The 18,032-nt window shown below is 41.9% G+C and overlaps 1 long non-coding RNA gene across 1 annotated transcript; it reads right to left on the bottom strand.

Annotated features, from left to right (window-relative positions):
• Window positions 1-5,713: 5,713 nt before the first annotated feature.
• LOC116583966 lies at window positions 5,714-16,897 on the bottom strand. Its single transcript, XR_004282990.1, has 3 exons — window positions 16,758-16,897; window positions 9,661-9,663; window positions 5,714-5,724 (listed from the first exon to the last, which is right to left on the bottom strand). It is a non-coding gene; the product is annotated as an uncharacterized LOC116583966 (long non-coding RNA).
• Window positions 16,898-18,032: the final 1,135 nt, after the last annotated feature.

Raw genomic sequence — 18,032 nt, 5'->3', positions numbered from 1 at the left:
TGAATATAGACAATATGTCAGAAAGGGAATTCAGGCTAACAATTATCCAGGCAATAGCTAAGTGGGTAAAAGCCATGGATGACAAAATGGAATTGATTAGGGCAGAACTGAAAGCCATCAGGGATGATGTTCACAATGTTCTCAGTGAGTTCCAATCTAATCTAAATTCTCTAAAAGCTAGAGGAATTGAGACAGAAGATAGAATTAGTGATCTGAAAAACAAACAGATAGAGAGAAAGGATCAGGAGGAAACCTGGAACAAACAACTTAGAAAGTATGAAAACAGAATCAGGGAAATAAATGATGGGATGAAACATTCCAACATCAGAATTATTGGAATCCCTGAAGGGGAGGAGAGAAAAAGCAGTCTAGAAGATATTGTGGAATAAATTCTCCATGAAAATCTTCCCAATTTCCAAAATGGAACCAGCTTTTGTGTACTAGAGGCAAAAGAGTCTCCCCCCCAACCCCGAGATTATAGAATCTCCAAGGTCCTCAAGACACCTGATAGTAAGAATGACGAATCATAATTGTGGACAAGCTCTCCTGAAAAGAGCTAGGACAAAGAAGCTCCTTACGTACAGATGAAAGCCCATCAGAATAATGTGAGACCTGTCTACACAAAGCCAGAAAGGGCTGGCAAGATATATTCAGGGTATTGTATGAGAATAACATGCAGCCATGAATACTTTATCATGTCAGCAAGACTGACATTCAAAATGGATGGGGAGATAATGAGTTTCCAAGACCGGCAAGGCTTAAAAGAGTATGCGGCCACCAAGATGACACTACAAGAACTATTAAGGGGGGTGCTATAAAAGAAGAAAAATCCTAAGAATGTCATTGAACAAAAATATGGAGAAAATCTACAGAAAGACTTCAAAGGTAATACAATGTCAATAAAACGTATCTCTCAATAATCACTCTCAATGTGAATAGCATAAATGCACCCATAAAATGACACAGGGTTTCCTATTGGATAAAACAACAGGACCCATCCATATGTTGTCTATAAGAGACTCATTTCGAACCTAAGGATACAACCAGACTGAAAGTGAGAAGATGGAGAAGTATCTTTCATGCCAATGGGCCTCAAAAGCTCAGGGTAGCGATTCTCATATCAGAAAAATTAGATTTCAAACTAAATACAGGGTTCAACTGATACCGAATGACTGAGATTACTCCCTGCATATTCTCAGATCACAATGCTTTGAAACTGAAGCTCAATCACAAGTAAAAGCTTGAAAGGAATTCAAACACCTGGAAGCTAAAGACCACCTTGCTTAAGAATGCTTGGATCAACCAGGAGATCATAGAAGAACTTAAACAATTCATGGAAACCAATGAGAATGAAGACACTTTGGTCCAAAACCGATACAGCAAAGGCAGTCCTAAGGGGAAATACATAGCCATCCAAGCCTCCCTCAAAAAAATGGAAAAATCCAGAATACACCAGCTGTCTCTACATCTTAAAGAACTGGAGAATCAACAACAAATTATACCAACTCCACACACAAGAAGGGAAATAATCACGATTAGAGCAGAGATAATTAGAAACTAGTGATACAGTAGAACGTATCAATGAAACTAGAAGATGATTTTTTGAAAGAATCAATAAGACAGATAAGCCATTGGCCACCCTAATCCAAAAGAAAAGTGATAAGGCTCAAATTAATAAATTATGAATGAAAATTGGGAGCTCATAACTAACACCAAGGAAATGGAGACAGTCATCAGAAGTTATTCTCAACAGTTATATGCCAATAAGTTAAGCAACCTAGATGAAATGGATGTATTCCTGGAAAACTATGAACTCCCAAAATTGAACCAGGAAGAAATTGGCAACCTGAAGAGGTCAATATCTAGTAACAAGATTGAAGCAGTGATCAAAAACCTCCCAAAAAACAAGAGCCCAGGACCTGACAGATTCCCTGGGGAATTATATCCAACTTTCAAAGAAAAAATACCACCTATTCTCCCGTAGCTGTTTAGAAAAATATGAAGCAGAAGGAAGACTTCCAGACTCTTTTTATGTAGCCAGCATTATCCTGATCCCCAAACCAGGCAAAGTCCCTACCAAAGAGGAGAATTTCAGACCAATATCACTATAAATATGGTTGCTAAGATTCTCAACAAGATCCTAGCAAATAGGATCCAAAAGCACATTAAAAAGATTATCCACCATGACCAGGTGGGATTCATCCCTGGATTACAAGGATGGTTCAACATTGGCAAATCAATCAATGTGATAGAAAAAAATCAATGAGAAAAGAGAGAAGAACAGCATGGTCCTCTCAATGAAGGCAGAAAAAGCATTTGACAAAATCAAGCATCTGTCCCTGATTAAAACACTTCAAAGTATAGAGATAGAGGGAACATTTCTGAACTTCTTAAGATCTTTCTGTGAAAAACAGCAAATATCATCTTCAATGGCAAAAAGCTCACAGCCTTCCCCTTGAGAGCAGGAACACGACAAGGATGCACCTTCTCACCACTCTCGTTCAACATAGTATAGAAGTCCTAGCAACAGCAATCAGACAACAAAGAGAAATAAAAGGTATCCAAATTGGCAGTGAATAAGTCAAACTCTTTCTCATCGCAGATGACATGACACTTCATATGGAAAACCCAAAAGACTCCACCCCCAAACTGCTAGAACTCATACAGCAATTCAGTAATGTGCCAGGATACAGAGTCAATGTACAGAAATCAGTGGCTTTCTTATACACTAACAATGAAAATACAGAAAGGGAAATTAGAGAATTGATTCCATTTACTATAGCACTAAGAACCATAAGATACCTGGAAATAAACCTAACCAAAGGGGTAAGGGATCTGTACTCGAGGAACTGCCGAACACTCATGAAAGAAATTGAAGAGGACAAAAAATATGGAAGACCATTCCATGCTCTTGGATCGTAAGAATAAACATTGATAAAATGTCTATACTGCCTAGAGCATTCTATACTTTTAATGCCATTCCGATCAAAATTCCACTGGTATTTTTCAAAGAGCTGGAGCAAATAATCCCAAAATTTGTATAGAATTAGAAAAGATCCCGAATTGCTAAGGAAATGTTGGAAAAGAAAAACAAAACTGGGGGCATCACATTACCTGATTTCAAGCTTTACAACAAAGCTGTGATCACCAAGACAGCATGGTACTGGCATTAAAACAGAAAAATAGAGCAGTGGTACAGAGTAGAGAGCCCATTTAGGGACCCTCAACTCTATGCTCATATAATCTTCGACAAAGCAGCAAAAAATATACAGTAGAAAAAAGACATACTCTTCAATAAATGGTGCTGGGAAAATTGGACAGCTATATGTAGAAGAATGACACTCAACCGTTCTCTTACACCATATGCAAAGATAAACTCGAAGTGGATAAAATACCTCAATGTGAGACAAGAATCCATCAGAATCATAGAGGGAAACATAGGCAGTAACCTCTTCAATGTCAGTCACAGCAACTTCTTTCAAAATATGTCTCCCAAGGCAAAGTGAAAATGAACTTTTTGAACTTCATCAAGATCAAAACCTTTTGCACAGCAAAGGAAACAGTCAACAAAACAAAGAGGCAATGCAGAAAATGGGGGAAGATATTCACAAATGAAAGTACAGACAAAAGATTGATATCCAGAATCTATAAAAAACTTCTTAAACTCAACACACACAAACGATATAATCATGTCCAAAAAAATGGGCAGAAGATATGAACAGACACTTCTCCAATGAAGACATACAAATGCCTATCTGACACATGAAAGAAATTTTCATCATCACTAGCCATCAGGGAGATTCATATTACAACCACATTGAGATACCACCTTACATCAGTTAGAATGGCCAAAATTTGCAAGACAGGAAACAACGTGTGTTAGAGAGGATGTTGAGAAAGGGAACCCTCTTACACTGTTGGTGGGAATGCAAGTTGGTGCAGCCGCTTTGGAGAACAGTATGGAGATTCCTTAATGGGGCCTCTGGGTGGCTCAGTGGGTTAAGCCTCTGCCTTCAGCTCAGGTCATGGGGATCGAGCCCCGCATCGGGCTCTCTGCTCAGCAGGGAGCCTGCTTCCTCTCTCTGCCTGCTTCTCTGCCTGCTTCTCTGCCTACTTGTGATCTCTGTCTGTCCAATGAATAAATAAAATATTTAAAAAAAAGAAAAAAAAGAAATTAAAAATAGAGCTTCCCAATACCCTGCAATAGCACTACTGGATATTCACCCCAAAGATACAGATGTAGTGAACAGAAGGACCATCTGTACCCCAAGGTTTATAGCAGAATGGCCACATTCGCCAAACTGGAAATAACCAAGATGCCCTTCAATAGACGAATGGATATGAAGATGTAGTCCATATACAGTGTGGAGTGTTATGCCTCCATCAGAAAGGACGAGTATCCAACTTTTGTATCAACATGGACGGGACTGGTAGAGATTATGCTGAGGGAAATAAGTCAAGCAGAGAGAGTCAATTATCATACAGTTTCACTTATTTGGGGAGCATAACAAATAACACGGAGGACATAAGGAAATGGAGAAGAGAAGAAAGTTGAGGGAAATTGGAAGTGGAGATTATCCACGAGAGACTAAGGACTCTGAAAAACAATCTGAGGATTTAGAAGGGGTGGGGGTGGGAGGTTGGGGGACCCAGCTGGGTATTATTATGGTGGGTATTATGGAGGGCACATAATGCATGAAGCACTGGGTGTTGTGCATAAACAATGAATTCTGTTACGCTGAAAAGAAATAAATTTTTAAAAAAAAGAAAGAAATCACGGGATTCATGCCATTCATGCGGGGTGGTCCTATCAGTACTCAGCTCACAAAGTGGCCTGAGATATAATCAGATCAGACATCATTTACTTCAAATCCTTATATGGGTGCCAAGAAACATTTTTTCTTTTCCTTAAAGGTTTATTAATTGATTGTTTGATTGATTGATTTGAGAGAGAGGCAAAAAGAGATTGGGGAGAAGAGGAGGGAGAGACAGAGTCATCAAGCAGACATTGCCCTATGTGCTCAGACCTATGGGGAGGTCAGTCTCCAGACATTGAGAACATGACCTGAATGAAACACAAGAGCCTTATGAATTACCCAATGAAACACTGAGTCAACTTATTCTTTTTAGGTCTGTGGACTCTCTTGTCCCACCTTTTGCAATAAGTCAATGAGATCTGGGGCGTCAGTCTTCCCTCCAACACCCACTTCTCCTGGTGGCTATAGCACTGACTCATGTCTTCTATGATTCACCTCAGGGTAAAAATAGCTCAATCAGAAATAGAAATGAGACCTCAGTGCTATTTACCAACCAGGACCACACGCTGGAGACAGAAATAGAACACCTGGCACCTGCCTTCCTAAGAAGAGATCTAAACTCTGTCTACATGTTTCTGGGTAGATACTGAGCCTTTTCAACCACAAAAGAGGTGCTAGACCTCTTATTTGCAAGGAGAGCACGCTGCCCCTAACTGCCAAGTGTGATTTGGCCAATGACTGGTTGTGAGACTTTGGCATGTCTCCAAAGTTCCCCAAACTTCAGTTTGATCCTAACTAATGCAGAGTTATTATAGGGAATCAGTGGGGAATTGTAAGGAAAGTATACCTGGGTGTCTGCTCCTGTGGAAGAGTCTGCTAGAGGGCCTGTGGTCACACTATTTGGGCATTCTCCTGCTCCACATGATGAAGCCTCTGCCTCATCCCTCACTATCACTATTGTCTTGATCTGGGCTGTTTTACAATTGAAAGGCAGATCTGAGACTCCATCTCGAGTCTGTGTCTGGGTGAATCTGGAGTAGGGATACCTGGGTGTGAACACGGGGCCAGGCCCACTCACATATCTGTGATGAGCTAGTTGGGGCCCTTTCATTCATCAAGCATTCAGGAATCCCCACTCAGTGAAGGCATTTATATAGGAGCTGAATATGATCCCTACAAGAACAGACAGAACCCCAGGGATGCAGACTAACCAGGGCTCAGATAATGAGAGGTAGTATCCACAGGACATTTCGTGTGATGCCCCCTGGCCTCCTCTAGATGTGGGTGCATTTTCCCCAGCTATAATGAGGTCATAAGAGCTCAGGAGAAGTGGAATGTGTGAGTGAGCTTCAGCTGATAAAGGAGGGCCTTCCTTCTCCACCAGGGTAGTGAGGTACTGTGAATTAGAAGGCCTGCTGGACCTTCATCCACACATCTGTTATTCCTGCTTTAGGGTAAATGTCTGAGAGATTTTCTGTAAAATGAGAAGGTGTTGTGGGGAGATATGGTTGGTGTCTGAGCACTGTGGAAAAGCATAGTGGGATGGAGGACAGCTTCAACCCCTAAGAGGATCATTCTCCATCCCTGCCCCCTCCCAGCCCTATCTCTAACCCAGTTCTAGGACTCTGTACTGAGGATTAGGAACCGTCACAGAGATGTCTGTTAGAACTTGGACACGAGGTGTTCAGAGTGTGCTTGTGGGTAGGTGCTGGGAGGGCCTGGATAGAGACAGAGTACTTGTGTTCACTCCTTGTTTGGACCTTTGCAGAGCAGTGGTGTGTGCAAAATGAGGGTAAATGGTGTGTGCAGAGTAAGTGGTGTATGCAGTGAAGCCAGACACCCCACCCATCCCTGGGCACATGCAGGTAAATTCAAGTAGCATGTGAGCAAGGAGACAGACTGAGGAGTATTTCCAGCTCCACTCAAAAGGAGAGAAGTGCTCACAACACTGATCAATGACTCCCACTCATGATGCACTTTTGCCAGGCTGCCATCTGTGACCAGGCCTGTCCTTGGCGGGACTGACAGATAACAGGTGGAGAAGGATTAGCGCTGGTTTCTGACAGGGGCTGGAAATCCAGGGGCCCATGTTTCCACAGGGGTTCCCTGGGATATTGGTTTGGATGGGTGCCCTGTCCTCTGACTTTTCTGCCTACCTACCTGTCCCCAGGGCCATCTATTCCATCTTGAACACATGGCTGGAACAATATTCTGGGGATATTTTCCAGCCCACAGAATTTCTCAGCCTGAATATGCTACTGGCATACATGGGGCTCAATATGCCATGCTTAGACCTGGAGCATTGTGCCCAGCTTCTGCTCTCACAGCTGCAGCAACTTGAGCTCACGAAGCCAGAGCCTGGGGGTGAGGAGGACTGGGGGTGATTGATGTTGGCCTGAGGAGGAGACAGGGTGGGCCACACTGAGTAAGCCTCCATAGATTATTATTGGTCTGAGAGAAGTGAGTAGTCTCAGATCACTGTCCCCACGGGCTTCAGTTGGGGAGATATTCCAAGGATTGGGTCTTGAATACAGACCATATTGAGTGTTGGGGAAGGTTTCTTTCATTTATAAGGCAAAAGGGAAGTCATTTATGCTGATGATACTTTCTCTTCTTGGAGTTACAACACCAGACCCAGAGCAAGATCCTGATCCACCTCAGGAACCTGTCCCAACACCCATTCTGGCACCCGCCATATCTTTGGAGCCTGAGTTGGCCCACCCCATCCCTGCTGCTATTGCTCATCAGTCAAGAAGAACAGTGACTTTACCTGCGCTGTTGGGGCCAGTGCAGGTGGTAGTCAGAGCTCTAATTCACACCCCTGAGATGGGAGATTCAGCAGCCCATTTGCCTAAAGTGGAGGTCCAGCAGGGTTCTGTCTCTGCTCCTTGAGTTCCTGAATGGCCCGAACCACCAGCTGCCTCAGCAGAGCAACCAGCCTCATCCCCTGAGCAGCAGCTGGTGCAGGCTACAGCCCCAAACAATGCCTTCCCTTCCCCTGTCATTGCCTTCTTTGTAGTATTGGTGTTTCATATACACCTGTATAATGACTTAATAGATTTTGGTCATTAAATAAAGTAGAATTTGGGGCGCCTTGGTGGCTCAGTGCATTAAAGCCTCTGCCTTCAGCTCAGATCATGTTCTCAGGGTCCTGGGATCGGGCCCCATATCAGGTTCGCTGCTCTGTGGGGAGCCTGTTTTCCCTTCAATATCTGCCTGCCTCTGCCTACTTGTGATCTTTCTCTGTGAAAATAAATAGATAAAATTTAAAAATAAATAAATAAGGTAGAATTTGCACTTACATAAAATTTTACTCAGAGCCTTTTCAATGTTATATCGACATTTCATTAGGTATATTCAGAGTTTGGCACAACCATTTACTTCTATAACATTTCCATCACTGAGACACCTTTGCCACTAATCACTCACTGCTCATTACCTCACCCCAGTCCCTGAAACCACTGCTCTTCTCTCTGTCTCTGGTACATACTTGACTTGGATTTTCGTGTGCCTGGAATCCTACAATAAGGCTTTCTCTGTCTGTCTGCAGAACATAAGAGTGATTCACCTTTTAAAAAATTTATACAAATAAAATTTTATTACATGGAGATGTTCCTGAATGAAGAACAATCATGGGAAGCCCCAAAATGAACTATTTTCATTATCTGTGAAAGGGTTCCCTTTCATAAGGATGCCTGAAAAGCAGAAACCACAAGAGAAATGTCTGGGCCCATGAGCCACTTTCAATTCTTTCATTTTCTTGGATAGACTATGTTCAAACTATTCTAATTGGCATATTATAAAATAGTAAAATCATATCTTAAATATTATGATTTATTGCTAAGAATTAGGTAATGAAGTAAATAGTTCTTTAGGTTTTATCCACACTATGTTTATGTAGTAAATAATGATTTAAATATGAAAAGAGAAGGCAAGTTCCTTCTACCAAGAAATAATCACCCATAACACACGGTGTCCGTTTTCCCTGCCTTTTCTTGTAAGTGTAATGTGTGTGTTTGTGTGCTCACGCATACACATGTGTGTGAGAGAGTGGGACAGGGGAGGTTCCAGGGCCGCACTCTTGATACCTGATACCCCCACTGTGGACAGGCACTGTTGCTACTGTCCCCTTGGGCATTCACAGTGACAGCACTCAGAAGCCCCATCTGTTGAACAACTAAGTCATTTCCAATTATTTGACTCTCATAATATAAGTTATAAGCCTGTCTGTGCCATAAATCTCTGTTTCTCTACAAATGATTCCTATAAACACTAATACTGGAAAACACTTTAACCACATTTTTGGAGGACTGGCTGCTGGCTTCTCTATGCTCTCTTTATTAAGGAGAAGTATTGCTTTGGAAAGGAGGGATCATGCATTCTATAGTTGAGACCTGAAATCATGAGGTGGATAAGCCAACAGTGAGGCCATCAAGGTATTGGGAGTGACCACAGAGCATGGAAGAGCCTGCCCAAATGCCTTGTCATATGTCCTCTCCCACAAGCTTCCTGCCTTGTGTCCTGAAACACACCTCAATCCACTTCATTCCCTTGTGCTCCTTAACTTAGATGCTAACTAGAGCAACCAGACACTGCTCCATGCCAACAGACGGGTGCAGGCCAGGCCACTCCTCTCAGCTTGCTCCCTGTCATTCCTGGATGAACCCAATACTCTCCGGGTGGAACCTTCGAAAACAGTGCAGGTAAATGGGTCACAGACAATTGATCATCCAGATGTAGTTTTAGTGGCAACAGGAAGAACCCCTTGAACTTGTGTGAGCAAGACAGGTCTTTAAAAGCACATTGTCTGCTCATGGAAGCTGCAGGTTGGACAGAGCCTCAACCAGGGTCTTTGCCACTGGACATAGCTCATCCACACCATTCAGGATTTTCTAGCTGTGACCCCCTGACCTTTCCAACCACAATCTTGGTATCCCTCAAGTTAAGCTTGTCTGAGAGAGGGGGCTGTGCTTCCTGATGAGACTTCTCTCTTCCCCCAAAGTCATGTAAGGGGGAGTCCACTTGATCTGATAATCTATTAGAGGCCACTGTCATTAATTCTTGTCTTCTCTGCCATAACATGGAGATAACCAGGCACAGAAGATATTCTCAGAGAGAGGACATTCGGGGCTCTCCCTGCAGGTAGAGAAAGAAACACCAGTGAGTGGGACTCAGTGAGAAAGGACAGCTCTGGGCGCTAGGAAAAGGGCTGCCATGGGCTGGGTGCTACCGTATTAGTCAGTAACACAGGATTTGTGTTGGCTTATAGGGAGTGGCCAGGCTTCCTCCTACCAACAGGTCCATCAAAAACCAAAATGCCATCAATAAAATACTTTAATCCCCAACTATGTAAAGGAAGTGAGACCTAGGCAGCCAGGGAAGCCTAAGATTCTTTGATAACACAGTGGGGGGGAAAGTGTGACAGTCATACTGGAATGGACGACAGCTAATTTCCATGCTTTGGGGGAAAAGAGCCCCATCACAAGGTACACCAATATTTGTTCCAAAACATGTGACAGTTCAGGGGGCTCCAGCCTGCCAGTCTCCACAATGAGGATTGTCCATGTCCAGGACACAAGCTCCAGGAGACATCCTGTCCCATGGCTGGCCTGGGACTGATGGATGAGGACCAGTGTTGTGGGATCCCATACTGGAGGGGATGAAGTCTTTCTGGAAGGACAACAGAGTCAGGGGAGCCTGGATTGGCAGGCTTAAAGGGCACAGTAAGGCAGAGATCCAGAGCCCATGACAGCAATGTGCTCCCTGTGGACCAATTTTAGCAGGTAAAGCTATGGATTACTGAGTATATTTTTAGAGAATGTATGGCATCAGTCAAGCCCCCTAACAATTGCTTACAGAAATTAAAAATGCTGTCTCTGTTTGACGAAGAGGGAAACCAAAACTTTAAGAAATTGCCACATTCTATGCTCCACATTCAGTTACAGGCAGGATTTGAACCCATGGCTTGCCAGCGTGTGGGCCCAGTCTCACAAGAAGGTTTCATCCAGATGTTTCAGAAGACTTCTCAACTCTGAGGTTACATGAGCCTTTATACGAAGGGAGAAACCTCCTATTTCCCAGAAAAAGGCTGGCTTGTACTGGGAGAGTCCTCAGTGCTAAGTTACAGAATCATCATACAACAGACCCAGGACAAGCCCCAGTCAGAGGTGGCACAACTGCCCCTTGAAATCAGTGAGGTCTCCAGGCCTGGGGGATGGATGTGGAGCTTTGTGCACCTCTGAGTTCAGGGATAAGCCGTGTGCATGGAACACAGAGTTCAATGGCAGATAAACAGCAGTTCAGACCCCCACTCAGCCTCGTTGTAGCTGGGTGACCCCAAGCAGGGCTCTGGGGCTACAGAACCCATTCTTAAATTGTAGAATATAATGGGTACTGCTAAGTGGGATGTAGAAGGAAATGAGTAGTACAGTTCCTGCCTGGTGCCTGGTAGCACATGCAGAGTCCAGAGGAAAGGAATCTGTGTCAGTGCCCAATTTACCCATGTACCTGCTCTTCCACTTGTTGGTTCTGGTGTCGTCCTTAAGAAACAGATGCCAAAGCTAAGGTCAGGGAAGATTTCTTTTTAGGCATTCTTCTCTGAGGTTTATAGTTTTGGCTCTTGAATTTAGATCTGTGACCCATTTGAGATTCATTTTCTGTCTTTCTGAAGGGAGGGTCCACGGATCTTCATTCAATCATTTATAATTTTATGTACTGGTTATTGTAAAATGGATGCAGTTAAATCACTGTAGTACATTAGGTTGTCACTTGTAGGGAGTTGTCAATAGATCCCCAAGAATCTGCAGAATAATATGTATTCTCTCCTGGAAGAAATTCGCTGAGATTGTGAAGGAAGTCCAAAATGAGGTTAGCTTGTATCTTCTGTGGAGGTGGATCAGTGTTCTTGTCCTTGTTAAGAGCACAAACACCACTTTGTTGGCCCCAGGAGTCATTTCAGGAGTTCCCTTCTCTGTCTGCAAAACAAGCCACAGTCACTGTTGGGCATCTTCAAGGATTCATAGAGAGATCAAAACGGTTTCATAAAATTCAACATTTTGGTGTGTGTCTTTCAGGAAATCTCTGGAAAATGGTCTTTTTCCCAAATGCACTATTTCGAGAAATAATTTTCTGAGTTGCTGAGTCAGGCCCTGGTTTCCAAGATAGAAAGTAGCGAGAATGGTGGATGCTTCCCAAGAGGCACAAGGTGTACAGTGGAATAGCATGGGAAATAACTGGTCTACAACACAGCTCTTTATATCTGGTTGAAAGAAAGCAGTAAAAGAAAACAAGCCATATTTATGGATTCATTTGCTTACACTAACAATAAAACATTTTGGACAATTTGAAAACTATCACTCAGTGTGTCTGTATCCTCTTTTCCCAGTTAGAAGACTAGCTTATTCTTTACTTATTAGGAGAAGGTGGTGTCATATATTGATCCCTTAATGACTCTACAAAAATTCTTGTAGAACTAACAGATGGATTAAGTCCTAAACATAAGAACATTGATTGTACATACAAAAATGATTTTCATCTCTATACACGAATAACATGCTATCAAGGACAGAAATTAAGAAAATAATTTTTAATTGATAATCACTCAAAAAGAATAAAATACACAAGAATTATTTCACCTGGAGGTGAAAGACCTGTACACTGAAAAGTTAAATAATTAATAAAAGAATTTGAAGAAGACAGAATTAAGTCTGGAGACATCCCCTGCTAATGGAGCACTAGAATATATGTAATGCAAAGGTCCACACTATATAAAGCAATCTAAATATTCACTGCAAACCCCATCAAGGTCTACTGTCATTTTTAGAAATAAAACCAATAATCCTACAAAGTGAATAATACCACAGAAGGCCCTGAATAGCCAAAGCCATCTGGAGAGAAAACAAACCTGGAGGCATCATGATTTCTGAATCCAAAGTGTATTACAGAGTTGTAGAAATGAAAACAGTATGGTATCAGCCTACAGAGAGACAAAGATCAATGGAACAGAGTAGAAAACCCAGGGAAAAAACCACACATATGTAGTCAATTTATTTATAACAAAAGCTCCAAGAATGTAAAATAGGGAAGCAGCAGTCTCCACAATAAGTGGCTTTGGAAACACTAGGCAACCTCAAGTAAAGCAATGGGACTGAATGTCTCTCCCACCCGATCCACAATAATGAAGTCACAATGTGGCAAGGGCTTCAACAAAACAGCTACGCCCATAAAATAACTAGTTGGAAATTGGGCAGAATGTTATTAACACACCTGCCTTTTTATAACAAGCTCCATGACCAAAATATGAACTCTAGATTCTGAGATCTAGGTTCATATGCTGTGGTGACTGAGCCAGTCAAGAACCTATTAAAACAATGGGACACAGAGTTTTCAGGATAGATCTATTCATTCATCCCCTTAACACAGTTTTTTTTTTTTTTGGAAGAATGTTTCTTGAGATCCCTCTTGCCACTGACTATTGGATTTGATATTAGAAGCAAAGGCTACAATGAAAAATAAACAACTGGGCCTGCTTTGAAATAAAAGCCTTCTGTGCAGCAAAGGAAATCTCCAGTCATCAACACATTGAACAGACAACATACTGAAGAGGAGAAAATATTTGCAAACTACCAAACGGATAATTGTCTCTTATCCACAATATTGTGGAACTCATACAACTCAATAACACAGAAACAGATGGCAGTTACAAGATGAGCACAGTTAAGACTAGATATTTTTCCAAAGACAACACACAGAGGGTCAACAAATACAAGAAGAGATGTTCACCATCACTTATCACCAGGGAAATGGAAATCAAAGCCCAAAATGATGTCTCATGTCATCTGTCTGAAAGACTAGTATCCAGAAGACTGAACAAGAATTTTGGCCAAAATGTGGAAGAAAGGGAACTGTGCTCTATTGGTGAGACGGTGAATGGGCTCTGTTGGTGGACTGTAAATGGGTGCAGCCACTATGGAAAACAGTGTCAAGTTTTCTCAAAAAATTCAACATAGGGGCACCTGGCTGATGCAATCAGAAGGGTGAGTGACTCTTGATCTTGGGGTCATGAGGTTGAGCACAACATTGGGAGTAAAGAATACTTAAAAATATGGATATAGTACAACCATATCATCCAACAATTCTCCTCTAATGTATTCAAATGAAGAAAGGTCTTCTCTTTTCTATAAAGAAGGTTTATAGAAGTAACTGGATGGCTCAGTCATTAAGTCTTTGCCTTCGTCTCAGGTCATGATCTCGGGGTCGAAGTATGGAGCCCCACATTGGGCTCCCTGCTCAGTGGAGAGTCTGCTTCTCCCTCTCCCACTCTCGTGCTTGTGCTCTCTTTGTGTGTGTCCTACTCTCTGTCAAATAAATAAATACAATATAAATAAATAAATAAATAAATAAAATGAAGGTGTATAGTTTGATGTGCCCCACTATTTCATTCCAGCACTGAGAGTCTCTGCTCCTTTGAAGTAGACTGTGAAGGGTCCAGGTCACCAAGCTAAGGTTTAAAGTCTCAGGTAAACTGCCCACTAGAGCTCTGCTCAGATCATGAGAAATTAGCTCTCGTTCTATTTCCCTTGTACCCACAGCTCTGTGTTCCCCAGTCTGTCAAGTCCGAGCCCACCACCCACGAGGAACTTGACATAGCTTGTGTTTGAGTTGACCCAGGACTTGCTGAGTCAGCACTGGGTCCAATTCTATGTCCTGAGCTGCCCCCGTACAAACATGGCTGGGCCAGAGTGTCGGGGGCAGCTACGTAAATAATACGCAACATGGCGCTTGCGCCTGTGGCCAGGTGGAGGACCTGCGCACCACCTGAAAAATGATTGGCTATGCCCAGAATAGGAATCCCATAGACACTGCGTGCCTTTTATCATGCTAAGTGTTGATCATGCTTCCTTTCACGTGTACAGTCTGCTGATTGGAGGAGAGGGTATATAAATAGGGGTAAACATCCGGGTAAGGGGAGAACAATAAAGATTCGCAAGCTTGTCACTCTATGTCTCCTGGTTGTTCTCGCTGGTGAGAGCGACACCAGAGGACTTAGTAACTACTTAGCAGAATGCTCTCACAAGCAAAAGCCCCAACCATATACTTCCTGATCAGGGAGTATCTACCAGCCATTGAAGTCCCACTGCATCCAATGAGCCATACAGGGGTTCTGTGCAAATTCCTTCCACACTTGTCCCTCAAGCAGCCAAATCAGATACACATGATCACCAAAATCTTGCTGGCTTTAAGTCTTCTGCTACTCACGCAGATATTTCCTTCCCAGCTCAGCAGTATGTGTGTGTGTGTGTGTGTGTATGCATATATGCATATATGTATACATACGTACATATACACTTACACATACATATACATGAATACACATATGCATATATTTGAAGTTTCCTTTTTGATCATATATATGAGCATATATATATGCATATATATGTATATATACATACATACACATATATACATATATATACATATACATATAAATACACCGATATATGGATGTATATATATGATCAAAAAGGAAACTTCAATCCTAATTTGTCTCATTTTGTATTTATATTTATCCAAAACAATAACTTAAGTTTGTTTCCTTTAAAAGGTCCACATAACACAGCAAGAGGCTATTTTAAGTGGTCACTTTGAGAGAAACCTAAGTTGTGCTTTTCCTTTCCATTGCTGAATTTTTCTTCCTCCAACTTGCAACACATAGCCTATTCTTTCTTCCTCTTCAGAAGGAAGTCAGGTGCCCACCTTAATGCTCAATTCCTGAAGAACATTATTTGTTTGTTTGTTTCTTTTTTATTTTGGGTAGGGTAGTGTCTTCTGTTAATCACACACAAACCATGGCTGCCCCAGGTGAAGAATACAGATTATGCACCAGGAAACTGCATTTCCACTTTTGTCAACATTATCTGAGGTGAAATGTTAGATCCCAACTGGGGTAATTTGGAGTGAATTTTATTCAACTCTTCCAGTGGACAGTGTAGGATGAGACTGCCCTGAGGCCTGACTGCCACAGCAAGGAGCACTGCTCCAGAACTCCAGACTTTGAAGACTGGGGGAAGATTATCTCTGAGCTGCCTGTAATCAAAATAGTTTTGGAGTGAGGGAAGGAGGAACAACGAATCATCAGTGTCTAAAATACTTGAATGCTAAAATACTTGAATGGTGAGCTAAAATTGGATGCTAAAATACTTGAATGGTGAGCAAGCACTGTGCCTGATGTCTTTCATCTGACATGTGTCCCCCACAGAAGGCTCCAGAGCAAGGATGAAAGTCACAGTTGAGCCAAACTCAGAGTAGAAATTTATAGCCCCTTCCAGGCAGTGGAGATGTGAGAGAAAGTGTGTGGGGTTTGGAATCAAGACACCAAATCTTCAGTGCCTAGTTTCTCAGATGCTGACTGTGCCTAAGTAGTGCTCAAGTCTCTTTTCCCTCACATAGCACACAAAGACCATGATGGTGCCTTTTCTTTTCTCATGCTTGATCAAATGCCAGGAGGGAAATCTATACCTTGCTCAGAGGTGAGGTTTATTGGTAGATGAAGTTATTACTGACTCAGTAACAGAGATTCTGAATTATGATTTTTGATCATTTACAGCCCTGTGAACTGGTTTTCCAGTGATGATGACATATCTCCCCAGATTTATTGAGGTACCACTTTGTGTAAAAGAAACTTTGGAAGCCCTAGCAGCACCAGGCTTCTCTCAAGATAAGACTCAGTGTCCAAGTGGATGCTTATTACTCACAATCCTTGTATTAACCTCTGGGCATTTACCAGTAGGACTGAACTTTGTAGAAGTACAGTGAAAATGAGTTAAAAATTTGCCATACTAGCATTTGTATGAACTTTCACAGTGATAACCCCAGGCCAATGCTTAAGGGGTTCTTTCGATTAACAGAAAACAGAAGGAAAACAAATAGAAAAATAGATAAATAGAAAGAGAATGAAAAATTTCCATCTCATCCTATGAAGTGAGCGTTACCCTGGTACACAAACCAGGCAAAGATCCCATCAAAAGGAATAATTTCAGACCAATATCCCTGCTGAATATGGACACCAAGATTATCAACAAGATCCTAGCTAATAGGATCCAACAGTACATTAAAAAGATTATCCCCATGACCAGGTGGGATTCGTCTCTGGGTTACAAGGATTGTTCTATATTCACAAAGAAATCAATGTGATAGAACAAATCAATAAGATAAGAGAGAACCACGTGGTCCTCTCAAATGATGCAGAAAATCCATTTGACAAAATACAGCATCCATTCCTGATTAAAATGCTTCAAAGTATAGGGATAGAGGGAACATTCTTCAACTTCATCAATCTATCAATTAAAGCCCACAGTGAATATGGTTCTCAATGGGGGAAAATTGACAGCCTTCCCTTTGAAATCAGGAACAAGAGAAGGATGCCCAGTCTTAGCCCTGTTGTTCAGCATAGTACTAGAAGTCCTAGAAACAGCAATTAGATAACAAAATGAAATAAAACGTACTCAAATCGGGAAAGGAGAAGTCAAACTCTTTTTGCAGAAGACATGATACTTTATATGGAAAGCCCAAAAGGATCTACCCCCTAACTACTAGAACTCATACAGTAATTCAGTAATGTTGCAGGATACCAAATCTATGCACATAAATCAGTTGCTTTCTTCTATACTATCCATGAAAATATAGAAAGGGAAATTGGAGAATTGATTTCATTTACTATAGCAGCAAGAAGCCCACAGTACATTGGAATAAACCTAAGCAAAGAGGTAAAAGATTTGTACTTGACAAACTAAAGAACACGCATAAAAGTAATTGGAAAAGACACAAAAAGATGGAAAAGCATCCCATGCCCATGGATCAGAAGAATAAACGTTGTTAAAATGTCTGTACTGCAAAGAGCAATCTATATTTTTAATTCCATCCAGTCAAAATTCCAACAGCATTTCAAAGTGCTGGAACAAACAATCCTAAAATTTGTATGGAACTGGAAATGACCCAAATTGCTAAGGAAATGTTGAAAAAGAAACCTGGGGTCATGGGGCACCTGGGTGGCTCAGTAGGTTAAAGCCTCTGCCTTCAGCTCAGGTCATGATCCCGGGGTCCTGAGATCAAGCCCCACATCTGGCTCTCTGCTCATTGGGGGGACTGCTTCCTCCTCTCTCTCTGTCTCTTCTGTGCCTACTTGTGATCTCTGTCTGTCACATAACTAACTAACTAACTAACTAACTAACTAGCTAAATAAATAAATAAACCGGGATCATCACCTTGCCTGATTTC

This window comes from Mustela erminea, unplaced genomic scaffold (assembly GCF_009829155.1).
Source record: "Mustela erminea isolate mMusErm1 unplaced genomic scaffold, mMusErm1.Pri scaffold_38_arrow_ctg1, whole genome shotgun sequence".
NCBI classification, from domain to species: Eukaryota; Metazoa; Chordata; class Mammalia; order Carnivora; family Mustelidae; genus Mustela; species Mustela erminea.
This window is presented reverse-complemented; position numbering and strand designations above follow the sequence as displayed.